The sequence below is a fragment of the Sciurus carolinensis genome, chromosome 4, assembly GCF_902686445.1.
Source record: "Sciurus carolinensis chromosome 4, mSciCar1.2, whole genome shotgun sequence".
Classification (NCBI taxonomy): domain Eukaryota; kingdom Metazoa; phylum Chordata; class Mammalia; order Rodentia; family Sciuridae; genus Sciurus; species Sciurus carolinensis.
Window position 1 is genome coordinate 74,624,767 of NC_062216.1, and position 13,221 is coordinate 74,637,987.

At 32.9% G+C, this 13,221-nt stretch overlaps 1 pseudogene; it reads right to left on the minus strand.

The window, feature by feature from the left end:
- Window positions 1-765: 765 nt before the first annotated feature.
- On the minus strand, window positions 766-8,938 carry LOC124982762 (vomeronasal type-2 receptor 26-like; annotated as a pseudogene).
- Between the last annotated feature and the right edge of the window lie 4,283 nt (window positions 8,939-13,221).

Below are 13,221 nucleotides of genomic sequence, written 5' to 3' on the forward strand. Positions count from 1 at the left end.
ATGTGCACCTTCCCATAATAAGCTGATAGTGATGTGTGGAAAGGAATTTCTTTGCCAGAAAAAAAATATTACATATCCCAGGAAGAATTGTTAAATAGTTATACAAATTTAATTGCAAATATTATCATATATCCCTGAATTTAGACCTCATTTCTTGACCTACTTCTATGTTCTGATACATTTCTCTGATGAAAAATATAGTTTAATAAATTGCAAATGATATCAGGCATTGTTAGGGGATAAGGTAGAAGGGAAAATAACTGAAAGTTTGGCCTGTACATAAAACAACACTCTTCCATAAAGAACGGTTCCTTCTCAATACATCAAGTTTCTTCACTGATGTCTTAGAGATCCTATGTGAAAAAGCATTGTGACTTCTCTGAGATGCTCCTTGAGTTTCTCTTAAGCCTTCACCTAAACTTTGAACCATATTGTTTCACCGAAGCATAGGTGTTATACCTGTATCATTGCTTGAAGATGAGAAAACTGAGACACAAATAAATATTTAGGACACACACCATACGTAAGATTAATCATCAAGTGAGTAGAATTTAGTTGTTTCTGTGTATGACCCAGAACTTTGATCACCATAACTTGCTGCTTCCAATGTTTACAGTGAATTAAAGATCAATTTTCTTTTTATTTTAATGAAATACCTTTATTTTATGCCATATTCAGCATATTTGTTCATACCACATTGTTAATTTTTATCAATTATGTCACCTGTACATTAATTCCTTTGCCTTATGGAAGGAACTTTTTCGACTAATTTTTCCTCAATTTCTTATCTGGTCTCAGTAGGATTACATTGCATTTTGGAAGAAATATGCAAACCAATAGCCAGCGCAGGAAGTCAAGACTTAAAAAATTTCCAAAACCACCATGGTTTTGCCCTTGGTACTCAGGGAGGAGGGTATGAAACAAATCCACGCAGTACAGAAGACTAGCATGCTAAATGTGATCAGTTTTGCCTCATTGAATCTGTCTGGTAGCCTCCTGACCAGAAAAGCAATAATCAAGCTGAAAAGTGCCAAGTAACCCCAAGTAACCCAAAATGCAGTAGAAGGCAGCCGGAGAGCCTTCATTACACTGAAGGATGATTTGGCCAAATTCTGATTGAGTGTCCATGTCAGGGAAAGGGAGAGAAGTTCCCAGTCAAATTGTGCAGATGCACACTTGAATGAGGGAACCAGTGATGACTATGGCATTGGAGAATCGGGTCACCATCCACATTTGAAATTTGCTCCCTGGTGTGACAGCTTTGAAGGTCACAACCACAATGAAGGTCTTAGCCTAAATAGCAGAAACAGCTACAGAAAATACAACTCCAAAGAATGTTTGTCTCAGGATACAGGTGACTGGGCTGGGCTGATCAATAAACAGCAAGGAGCAAAAGAAGCAGAGCATTAAGGAAACAAGGAGAAAGTAACTGAGGTTTCTCTTATTTGCTCTGACGATGGCTATGTCTTGATATTATATAAATAGCCCTAAATCAGAGCAGTGAAGACAAATAGACCAAGGGTCATGGAGACAAAAACAACTCCTAATGTGTCTTCATAGGACAAAAAAGTCTTGATTTTGGGGAGACAATGACTTATTTGCTTGTTTGGATACTGATCTTCAGAACACTGGATGTATTGATCCATATCTGCGAGGGATACTGGTGATTTATGATGTGCCATGCTTCATTTCCCAAATATGTGCATGAAAGAAATACTTCTTGAAAAGAACCTTTTTGAATTCTGAGGGAAATATGTGCAGTTTCATTCACTGAATCATAACATTAAAAAATAATGAATAAATAAATGCTTTCCTTCATGTGTGACAAATCATCCATTAAGTATTTGAATCCATGAAAAATTCAGAATGTGAGTTGAATTGCACAGTGAAAGACAGCACCAAGCATTTGGAAAATGTTTTTTTGGGAAAACCAAACAGTATGTGAAAAATATTTGTGATAATATCTGAAAGGAACAGAGAACATATTTAGAAGTTTTCAGTTTTAATTATGGAAGGAAGCGAACAGTGATGTAATTTTCCGTATATTTTTGGTATAGGAACAGGGGTAAATTTTTTCTAAGTTATACTTTGATATCAATAACAATATACAAGGAATATACCATTATTTTGCTAATTCCAATTATAAATCATACTTAAAGGAATAAACTTTAGAGTTTTTTTCTGATGAAATATATTTATTTTGGTGAGTGCCTCAAAATTTTCATTATAATTTTAATTAGAACTCTATTAAAGCAGAAAAATTTTCACTTTGTTTTATATGTATTTATGACAAAACCCTTCTTTAAACTTTCTTTATATGAATAGTCAACAAATATATGAAAAAATGTTCACCCTCTTTAGAAATTAGAGAAATGAAAATTAAAACTACACTGACATTTAATCTCATTCTAGTCAAAATGACAATTATCAAGAATACAAGTAAGAACAAATGCTGGTAAGGCTGTGGGGCAAAGGGAATGCTCATAGTTTGCTGGTGGGTCTGCAAATTGGTACAACCCCTCTGGAAAGCAGTATAAAGATTTCTCAAAAAACTAGGAATAGAACCACTATTTGACTGAGTTATTCCACTCCTCAGTAAATAGCTAAAGGATTTCAAATCAGCATACTAGAATAATATAACCACATCAATGTTTATAGCACCACAATTCACAGTATCAAAGCTATGGAAACAACCTAGGTGCCCTTCAACAGATGAACAGGTAAAAAATGTGGTACATATACTCAATGGAATGTTACTCAGCCATAAAGAAGAATGAAACTATAGCATTTGCAGGTAAATGGATGGAACTGGAGACTATTATTTCAAGCAAAATAAGCCAATCCCAAAATAACAAAGGCAAAAATGTTCTCTCTGATATGCAGATGTGAACACATAATAAGGGGTTTGGGGAGAATAGAAGTTCATTTTTTAAACAAAGGAAAATGAAGGCAAAGGAGTGGGTGAGGAGGATTGAAAACAGGAAAGATAGTAAAGTGAATTGACATAACCTTCCTATGTTCATATATGAATACACAACCAATGGAACTCTACATCACATACAACCATAAGAATAGGAAGTTATACTCCATGTATGAATGATATGACAAAATACATTCTACTGTCATGTATAACAAAAAGGAACAAATAAAAAATGATAATAGAAAAATAAGTTCAGTGGATTAGACAAAGGGGAATTAAGGGAACAGAAGGGGATGAGATAGGAAAGAGAGTAGAATGAATTGGGCATAACTTTCCTATGTTCATATATGAATACACGACCAGTGAAACTCCATATCATGTGTGACTGCAAGAATGGGATCCTAAATAGAGTAAGTTATACTCCATGAACACATAATATGTCAGTATACACTCTGCTGCCATATATATCTAAAAACACATAAAATTTTTTTTAAAAATTACTGTAAAAGGAATTTCTGCCATGTCTCCAGCTCACTTTATTTTGTATATAGAGCCTATCACCAAGGTTGTGATGTATCAGTCCATTGTTTTTTTTTTTTTACAAATTAAAAAACTCATTTGATAAAATATCAAAGATATTATTTGATATGACTTTTTTGGTGTAAAGCATGTATTCTATTTTAATTTCCCATCTTTCTTTATCTCATTAGGCTCAGGTCCATAAACATGTATTTCATTAGTATCCTCAAACCTCCATAGTCCATGTAGTGGACATGGAGATTTGACAAACAGATATTCCTTCAAGGAAAACCTGGTTATCTCACCAATGGGAGTGCTGTCCATAAACTGTCCACACTTGAGGAATTAACTCAACTGTAGAGTCATCTTGTTAAAAAGTGTACTCTTATTATAGCGGCCCACATGAATTGACCATTACAATGCAGCTAAAAAGGTCAGGTCATTTTGGAAGACAAAGGAATCTTTTGCAAAGAACTCTGGACCCAGAATTTATAAGACACTATAGCTAGGAAGTGAATGATGAATATTTGTCAATAGGTAGATGTATACTATTGGTTGAATCTTGTCCATATAAAGATATGCTGAGCACTAACACCTAATACCTGTGAATATGAAATTATGTGGAAATAGAGTCTTTGGAGGTATACTCAATTTAAGATGAAATCATTGGAGTGGGCCCTAATTCAATATATATGATATCCTTGTAAGAAAGAAAAACATTTGGTAAAGACAAACAAATGGGAAGAACTTATGTGAAGAAGGGGCAAGGAGTGGAGTGATATGTCTGAAGGACAAGGAGCCCAAAGGATCAGTGACCATGAGCAGAAACTATGAAAGCACAGGCAGGGGCCTAATCCACAAGTTTCAGAGGAAACATGATCTGCTGACACCTGAAATTTTGTGTTCTAGGCAGTAAATTTATGTTGCCAAAAGTAAGTCATGATGGAAAATGCAAACTAAAATTATGGAAATTGGTTCAAAAACATCAGTAATCTAATTTTTAAAACCACTGGCATTTTTGCAAATCCAACATTTTATATAAGACATACCCTGAAGATTCAAAAAATAAAGAAGCTTTTATAGTACAATTCTTAATCAATATAACATCACCATTGCACAAAGAATTAAAAAAAATACACAAAGAAATATACACAAAGAAATAAAAAATAATAAAAAATATACACAATATACACAGTGAGTACTTTACTTAAAATGAACACTTAAGTAAATTAAGTAAATGGACAACCTTAGGATAAGCTGATATATATTCAGCTAGGTAGGCAACAAGTCATAGTACCAAGTGGAAAAAGTGTAGTTGCAAATAAAATTTTAAAACTAAGTAAATTTTATAATTAAATACAGAAAATATACTGATTAGCTAAAATAAATAAGATGTGATGTATTAACACTTCGCTATAAAGAATACCAGAACATTTATAAACAATTAGTCTTAAGTGTTCATTTTAAGTGAAGTACTCATTGTTTATAAGAATTTGTATTTTGGAGGTGCTTGATATATCTACAAAGAAATATTAGAAATTACTTTATTATTAAATGCTCCTAGAAGTCTTAATTGTGCTTATATTTTTAAAATACTATAATGTTAGACTTGTTTGCAGGGTAATAAGGTACATCATTATTGTAGTTTAAAAGTTGTACATGATAAGACATTTTTTGTTTTTACTGTTATGTTTTTACTGAATGATCTAGTCCCTATCCCAAAGAAAGCATGAATAAACAGGTTAAATGAAAAAAATAAAAATAAAAATAAATAAATAAAATATTAAAATCAAAAATAAACCAGAGACATACAGGCTCCCATTCAAATATTAGCATTTCCAGAAACAAAAATAAATACAAAGCACTAAATGAGAAAAGTCATAGACTTACTGTACGGTCTAAACACTGCCAAGCATTGACCAGACAAGTGACCAGTGTAAGGTGACTAAGCCTAAAAGAATTTACATGATAAATGTGTAAAGAAAGAAGTGAATGAGATCAGAATTTACTGCGTACCCAGGGCTGGGAGTTAAAAGACACAATGTCAAGATCCTAACTGGGTCAAGTTCACTGTTGACTCTGTCCTAGATTATGAAATGACTTCAACATAATACCTCCAACTTCATCTTGAAGTGGACATTCCTTTTATACCATTAGGAGACCTGGTTCTTTACCATGGGTTAAGGAGTACAAAAAAGGAACTATATTTTTCTAATCTATTTATATATATATATGCCCTTGTATTTTCACTCAACATATTGATGATATCATTTTATAAAAACTTGACTTCCACTTATATCTTATAGTCATTCTAATAATTATTCTTTTCATGTGCTTTTTTCCCTCTGGCTGCCTTTAAAGCCTTTTTTGTCATATTTGGGGATTCTGTATTTATTTATTTGTCTTTTTATTAATTCTTGTTAGTTGTACATGACAATAGAATTCATTTTGATATGATTATGTAACATGGAATATATCTTATTCTAATTAGGACCCCATTCTTATGAATAGACATGATGGTGGATTCATTATGTTGCATTCATATATGTACATAGGAAAATTATTTTGGATTCATTCTACGTTTTTCCTTTTCTATCTCTCCTTCCCTTTATTCCCCTTTGTCTGATATACTTAGTATCTATTCTTCCCTGCCCCCCTTATTGTTAACATCCACATATCAGTGAACATCATTTCATTCTTTTTAAACTTTTACTTATTTCTAATAGTCTAAATAGTTTATTCATATCTATATAGATAAATATATTTTAGTATTTATAAGTTTTTAAAAATATTCTAATATCAGTTCAAATACTTTCTATCTTCCATATTTTTTATTACTCTTCTAGGAATCCAGATCTTCTTATTCTATCCTGGTTATCTTTAAGTTTGCCTACCTCGGCTGCATTCTGGGAAATTTCTTCAAAGGTACTTTTCTTACACTAATTCTCACTTCAGTTTTGTCCAAGCTACTACTTCCCAATTCAATGACTTTTTAATCTAATATTTTACTCTTCATTTTTAAAGAAGTTTAAAAAAAACTTTTTCAAAGATAGTGTTTTCTTACTGCTCTCTGATTTTTTCTTACTTTTGATGGTTTTTGTAATCTGATATATCTTGCTCAGGTTTAAGGTATACTACATAGTAATTTTTATATTTTGCATTTGGTTATTTCACAACCTAAGAATCCTGAGAGTTCGATTACAGGATAGTTTATTACATAGAAAATTGACATATGTTCAAGAAGATAGCCAGGGGCTGCCACCAACCTGAACCACTTACCTTCCTTCTAATTTTGCCTGTGACCTAGGGCAGTGAAAGGGTAAGATGTTCTCTTTCACAGAATTCAAGATTCAAACCTCTGGAATTCTTATTTAATGTATTTTTGATTCATATATCAGTGTAGAATTTCCACAATTAGAATAATTTTCAGAAATGCTTACCTATTTTATTGGCAATCTCCCCATCTGGGAGGGAATACAATCAAAACAACAAAATCGTTTTCCATCAATAGCTCTTTTTCTGAATCCAGATGGACAACTTTAACTGCAAGCAGTAGAGGGAATCTGTGTGGAAGAATGGTAAGAGAAAATTGGTCAATAAACACCATTCAGTAACAGCATATAGGGGAAAGATTTTAGAACTTCTGTGTTGTGTAACAATTTAACCAAGAACTACTGAAATTTTAGAAAATGTTCAATGACTGTAATGTTCCTCATTACTATGCCTTACCTCTCTTTCCATGATAATATGCTGAGATGCTAGGGAGAATATAGTCTTAGTGGCAATTAAAATATATGTGAATATAGTAGTAAATCAAGTGACACATTATGTCCAAGTGAAGAGAATATTTTCTGCTCAAATATCCATTTCATGTTTCTCATCTGATCCAGTCATTTTCATTATCAAAGTCAAGGACTTTCTAGAATCTATCTATCCTAGAAAAGTTCTATGTGGACATTTTCTTACCATGTAGTAAGCATGTGTATCTGATCATTATAGACACAGTCAGCCTGTTCAATTAATTCAAAATAAATCTAGTTTACACAATGATTCTGAGGCCAGAAAGTTCATATTTGGTGTTCCAGCAAAGCAAGAACTAGCTTTGAGTTTCTGCCTAGTGGAATTCGGGAGCTTGCCTAAATCATGCTCTCATGAGAGCACTTTGTTCTATGGAATATTATTATCTTTCCTACTTGATATCTTTCCTACTTGAATGATGGTTACCTCATTGTATTGCTCACCCCACATTATCAAGCTATCATTTAAGGAAAGATGCTGAATGCTATGTGATTCAAATATGAACTGTCCAACTTTTACTTGTTTTTTAGTACCATCTGGCAAAGACTGATAATTGAATATGTCAAGTGTGGTTGTTGAAATTTTCTCATTCACAACTCTCTTATTACCAAAACTTATTTCAAGTTGACCTTTTTGCAAAAATGAATGGAGCTGAAAGTGAAAAATAAGTTTTAGAACATGAATATGCAAACCACAGAAATAGGAGACCTTATTACTTCTACCACCATCATTTCTCCTAGCTAATTATTCCAATGATTTTCTTTCATTAGTTGGTCTATCAAATACCTTTATAGAAATTAATATGCTTAAGACATGGGCATTCTTACTTCATATATATTAACATACACTTTTATATAATATTTTATATTATATATAATAATTTTAAGATGTCTTATGTAAACTTCATGATAACCACAAAACAAAAATCTATGGTAGATACAAAAGAAAAAGAGAAAGTGGGATCCAAACACACCATGACAAGAAATTATAAATGAAGAAAACAAAAGAACCTTATTCTCCTTAAAAAACTACAAAAGAATCAGAAAGCAATAACAAAATGACAAACCTTCACTGTCAATAATTGCTTTAAATGTAATTGCAATCATTTGTTGACTAATGATAGAGATACAATCTGCAAAAAATGTGTCAGTAGAAAAATTCATTATTAGGAAAACCTTATAGAGTGTACCTGAACAAAGTAAGGTGACTACAACATCACTAGAAAATATAATTTATGGGAGAACCTTGTCTATGAGGTTCATTACTGACTGAATCACTACTATTTGGCATGTCACTATATTTAAATGGACTGAATTCTCCAATCAAAAGAATAAAGTGGTTAAATGAACTTTAAAAACAAGAAGATCCAACCAGATGCTACCTACAAGAAACTACATTACTATGAAGTGCCATATTGTTTCTACAAGCATAAATTAAATTTGATTTATATTATTATGTTTAATATAAAAACAGAAATTCTTCATTTACCTGGGGGACGTTGTAGAGACTTAGCACCTGAGAACTTTAAACTGTTATTCCTGTTGAAACACCTCCTACCACAGCCACCAGCTTGTTTCTCTTCTCAGACCTACAGTCATAATTAGGAACTGGAGGACTCTTTCCTGAAAGCAGAGACATGGAACTCTCCACAGCCTTCATCTCAATAAAGTCAACATTGAAGAGATGGAATCCCAGAGACATATTGAACAACATATTCTGATCCTTGTTAATTTTCTCTACAGCAAACAGCATGGCCAGCAGCTGCTGATAATGCTTAGTAAGATCCGTAGAAAACAAAGGTGCAAAGACTCCTTTGTTTTTTGGATTTTTATTTCTAAAAAAAGGTAAGATTCATACAAAGAATGTGCATGATAATATAAGAAGTAAATAAAATATTTGAGGTTGAAAATGTTGAGAAATTTGGCGCCTAAAAGAAATCAGAATGATAATCTGATGATTTACAGTCAAATTTATAATTTTGGTTTTTGATGTGCAGGTGAAGGCTGAACAAGTAAGGTCAGAGATGAAGTAAATGGAAAATGGCAGACATTAAATTTGCAATTTAATTTCCTTTCCTTGGATAAGAAGACAATTTCATGGAAAGTATTTTTTTCTAGATTACTCAAGTTAATACACAAAAGTAGAATCAAATAAACCAATTCAAATGGAGACAATAAAAATGTTCTCAATGTCATGTCCTGCCCCTTTATACAAAAGAAAAAACAATAATTCTCAACATAGGGTGATATCTAAACTTTCTTGGGCATTTCAGAGAAGTCAAACACTTACACATGAACATAATCTGGTATGTAGAATTTATTGTTAAAGCCAAATATGCTTCTGGTGTCACCATCAGTCATTCTTAGGGAAAAAAAAGTTCACCAATAATGAAACCTTCATTTTGATAGAGATAGGAAGGAGATAGGAAGGAGAAGCAGGTACATTTAGTGAAGAATAGAATTTTTCTTCCTGGGATACCAAGAGGATAAAACCCAGCAGAAGAAAAGAAACTGGCAATTTCATATTAACACTGATAAATATAATTGATTTAACTTCAGAAATACACATGAGAATCTTTCAAGAACTAATTAATGTAAAGAGTACTTGAACAGTCTATTCCAAACATATTACTCTCCAATCAGTGTGGGGCAAAATTACAAAGCATTTACCTTGGTCTGATACAAATATGGTAATATTTAAACATTCCTTCTTTCCTGGGAGTATTTTCAACTTGTGCCTGCTCAGCCTCAATTCATGTCCCATTCCTAGAGTTAGTGCAAGTCCCAAGCAGTCACAGAGGCTCTAACTTAGCACTTTGTATACAGAGTCTCATAAGAAAAATATTTAATTCAATATAAGTGTTAAGCAACCATTTAATAATAAAGTTTTAGGAATTTTGTATCCTCAATGGATTCAAGGTTCAGAGATGCCAACTATAACAGGTTACAGGCTGGAATTATGTTGCCACAAATCATGAAGCTTCATCCAAATGATGTTTTAATTATTATTAAACATTAAATGAGGCAGAAAGTCAGATATCAGGAAGAAGGTATCAAAGACAAGTACAGATTCTTCATTTAACTCTTACATTAAGCGCTTGTATAATCTCAGGCAAAAGAGAAATTACCCAGTGTATATTTCTGCAAAATCAAGCCAAATATCTTCATTATACAAAATCATTTCTGATCATTTCAGAGAACCATGTATTTATGTGATGGATTTCTAACATTTTTATGGTATAAACTTATGTAGTAAAATAGGATTTTTTCAGTTTGTTTTGTTCATGAAACTGGGTATTTAATTCAAGGGTGCACTGTCACTGAGCTACATTCCCAGTACCTGTATTTTTTTTTTTTTAAGGCAGGGTCTCACTAATTTTCTCAGGTTGGTCTTGAACTTGTGTTCCTCCTGCCTCAGCCTCCCAAGTCAGCCTCCCAAGTCAGCCTCCCAAGTACAGGCATGTGATACCACATCCAGTTTAGATGTCTTTATATACATATACATCATGGAATTATTATTTTCAATTCCTACATTGTCTTTTAACAAGCAGGAAGACTATATCACATTGAGAAGGAATCATGAGACTGTTAATAGCTAAGACACATCTATTATGTGTGATAATCTGTGTTCGTTGCTTTTGATCTAATAAACATGTGTGACTTCTGATGATCACCAACTAATCTGGGTACTTGCTAATCTCCAAAGGATGACTCTGCTGAGTCTGATCCAAACTTGAGTAAAAGTATCTACTGAATATGACATTCCCTGTATTAAAGGTTCAGTTCTTCACATTCACTTCTATCTCTTTCCATGGATATATTATAAAATAGATGCCTAAATATAACATTGACAAATTTTATCAGGATGTTGAAGGACTGCACACAAAGTTCTGTGTATTCATGTTCTTCATAATTTCTAGAAAGTTGACATCTTCTGGCTCATAGACTGTGAAATACATGTAGTCATATTTAGTGGCAAGGTGAACAGGGTGGTATCTAACTTGCCTCCATCCACCAAGCCAAGAACTCTGGCCTGTGCTTGTCCCTTTTGCATTTTCTAATGCGCAAAAGGTTGCTGCTTGGGTTGTCCTCCACCCTGGCCTCTGGTATAACAGATGAGTGCCAAGGCCCTTCTGCTTTTGCTTCTGACCCTTATAATGAGTTTCCCCAATTCAGGCTGCCAACCCAGCACTTTAGGGGGAAGAGCACACTGGAGAGTTTTGATGAAGCCCATCAAATTGAATTAAATTATGGAGCCAGATAGGTTTTCTGCTAGTTCATGTCTTTAAAGCAAGTTAGGTGGCCTGGGGGCTGTAATAGCTTTTTCACACTAAATGTAATACCATTTAGAAAATTACTTTCTCAGTAAAATGTCATAAGTTACCTTTATGTAAAAGTAAATGCAGGCTATTCTTGGGTAAATTAGTGTTTCAGGGCAATGGAATCATTTGCTGTACAGAATGGAATGAGTGCTATCCTAGTGACCTGCAATTCTTTTTTAAATTTTTTTAATTTGTTCTAATTAGTTCTACATGACAGTAGAATACATTTATGCATTTCGATAAATCATACATAAATGGAAAAACATTCTCATTCTCCTGATTGTATATATTGCAATTCTTAATGCTCCTTCTAAGTGGGTCCATACAAAGGAGTAGACATCCTGACTGGAAAAAATTTTTCCAGTTTAATTAAAATTCATGGAGAAGGGAAGATCCAAGGGTTCATAGGAGATCAAAGTGCCCTCCTTATCCTCTTTAAGGAGAACTAGGAGCAAACCACAATACTGTATGTGTAAATATTTCCGCAATGGATTCAAGATACAGAACAGTGCACTACCCTGCAATTTCCAGGGGAAAATGCCTTTGAAAGGCGGAAAGAGGGAAGGAAGAGAAATTTTGTGTGACTGATATAATGGTATATTTAAAGACAAAAGACAAAAGGTTTTTAAGGGATCTGAATATTCATAAACACACTGATAAGGAGAATGAACTTTATAAAATCCTCTAATATAACTTCTTGGTAATATGCAAATCATTGCCCCATTGAATCTCTAACATGATTTTCCTCAGAAGTTTAACAAACTACCATGTAAACCAGTGTCTATTAATATTTTCAACATTCATCTTATGTGTTAATTAAATCTTCAAATGCTAAAAGTAGAGAAGAAAATACAGAAACAGGCACACACATAGAGACCCACAGGTACACACACACTTAGGCAAAACATAATAATTAGAGAAAATTGAGAAAAAGAGTAATTTTGAGAAAAGACAAAGAGGAGAAAACACCTTACCTATACAGGAGGAAATATAAGAGTTAAATCTGACTTTTCCACAAAGCATACGAGCAAGAAAAGAGGGGAGTAAAATTTAAAGTTGTACATGTATAAATATATCACAGTACATTCCAATTTTATATGTGACTATCATGAATCAATTGAAAAATAAATAAATGGAAGACCAATGGAGTAGTAAAAGGGGCTTAGGGATAGTGAAGAAGAAATGGAAGGGGATAGTACTGGGGATTGAAATGAAGAATGTTATATACATTTATGAATATGTCAAAATGAACTGCAGTATTATGTCTAACTACAATGCACCAAAAATAATTTTAAAAATAAAATGGCTGTTCCTTTAGGGTAGTTCCCCCCTTTGCTGATTTCACCATTACCCTATGTAAAGGTATGATTACACAAATGGTGTGCCTCTACTTCATGTACAAACAGAGAAACAAGTTGTACCCCATTCGTTTACAATAAAAAATAAATAACTAAATTAAAAAAATAAATTAAATGACTTTTACATGAATCATTTCAATTTTCACCCTAATCCCTTGTTACATTTGCTAATATACAAAGATGGGAAGATTGTGATTCAAAGAAAGGTTTAGTAATCACTGTGAACATCACAATTATTCATCAGGATGGTTGAATTTAAATATTTGTCTATCTGATCCCAGAGTTTTGTTCGCTATAACTTGTTG